The sequence below is a fragment of the Cariama cristata genome, unplaced genomic scaffold (genome assembly GCF_000690535.1).
Source record: "Cariama cristata isolate BGI_N322 unplaced genomic scaffold, ASM69053v1 scaffold2337, whole genome shotgun sequence".
In the NCBI taxonomy this organism is placed as follows: domain Eukaryota; kingdom Metazoa; phylum Chordata; class Aves; order Cariamiformes; family Cariamidae; genus Cariama; species Cariama cristata.
Window position 1 is genome coordinate 21,994 of NW_009628148.1, and position 1,491 is coordinate 23,484.

Consider the following 1,491-nt stretch of genomic DNA (forward strand, 5'->3'; position numbering starts at 1 on the left):
CTGGCCTGCCTTCTCCAAGTGCTGGGTGCTGACAGCTGTGATTTGCAATACGGGATTTGTCAGACTTTGCTTTTTTTTTTTTTAAAAGCAGTAGCCATTTATTCCCAAATGCACGTACACTGTGCATTTGCCCAGCTAATCCTGTGTATTTGTTTAAAAATATAGCATCGGTCTCACAGTAGCCTTGCACTCCCCTTTATATTTCTGTTGCTCACATACAGCAACACCATACTAATCCCCGCTGCATCCACCAGAACTGACTGTGAGCAGGGACGATGCAATGTCTGAGATGCTGCCTCCACCATGAATTAGCCCCTCTCTTCCCAAATTAATTGTCTGTATAGACAGGAGGAGGAAGCTTTGCCCCCCCGCCCCGCCTTCCTGGGAGGGACTCGCAACAGCAGCTTTGCATGGCTGTGGCTAAACCAACCAACCCCCTTGTCCTGCTTCCAGCTCTTTCCCCTGGTTAGCAGCTTTCCCTGGAGACAGTAAGAGTCTGGGACCACGTTTCCTCTGGCCAATTCTCAATTCCAGCCTCACAGTGTCGTGGCAGAGGGGAGCAGCTGCTTTCTTTACTAAAGCCCTCTCGGCTGAGACCAAGAGCACTGGGCCAAGTGCAAGTGTTCAGAGCTGACCAGAAAGCCTTTTTTCAGCAGAACATGCAAGAACAGCCGCTCTATACTTGTATCACAGGTAAGCTTTTACATGGTGCTGCTAATATGAAGTGCAAGCTGTCTTGTATTACATGACACGAGCGTTACACTACGGCGTACAGCAAGGAGGAGACTTAAAGCTGCCCTGGGTGTTACTTTTCTTTAAAAAGCAGGAACCTACTGGGGATGAGGAATGAGAGATAACTGCACTTTAGGGCTAATATTTCCTCTGCTTCATACAGATTTGTAAACAAAGTGCAGAAGAGCAGAGTTGTTCTAGGAGATTATAGAAATCTGCCGAGGTGACGGGTTTTCATTGTAAATAGAGGAAAAAAGTCAACTAGCCTATTACACACACAGAACTGCAGTTCACATAATACCGCTGTCAGAGATACAGCTGCCCTTCTGCTCATTTGGACGCGTATACAAATGTAGGTATGGCTAGGTTATCTTTCTATATCTCTCAAGGGCTACTCCACACGTTTTAACCAATAAGCTGGTCAAAATCATGTAAACGTTACTTAATGTCTACAGAATAACCACAAACGGCATTATGATGAGGTCAGAATGGAGGTCTTGATTGTTGTTTCGTACATGTCCATCTACAAACAGTACAAGATTGGAGTTTCACTTTTTATTTACGCCCCAGTGATCTTTGCACCCGGTTGAGCATTCAGAGTACATGACTGTAGGTCTTTAAACATGAGCATTTCTCTAAACAGTAACAGAAGTGTATTAGCTGCAAGGATAGCATAGCCATGTTGTAGTATAGAAGCTGCCCTGATCCTCTGTTTGTTGACAATGCATAGAAGATTTAGAATTATGGAACAACTGTCCC

The 1,491-nt window shown here is 44.9% G+C and overlaps 1 protein-coding gene across 2 annotated transcripts in view; it reads right to left on the reverse strand.

Moving 5' to 3' along the window:
- Positions 1-1,294: 1,294 nt before the first annotated feature.
- Positions 1,295-1,491, reverse strand: part of ZFYVE9 (zinc finger, FYVE domain containing 9) — a 38,108-nt gene continuing 37,911 nt past the window's right edge. For both annotated transcript variants that reach the window (XM_009704665.1, XM_009704664.1), the window contains one exon: positions 1,295-1,491. This exon is cut by the window's right edge and continues 280 nt beyond it. The gene's annotated coding sequence lies outside the window, so the exon portion shown is untranslated.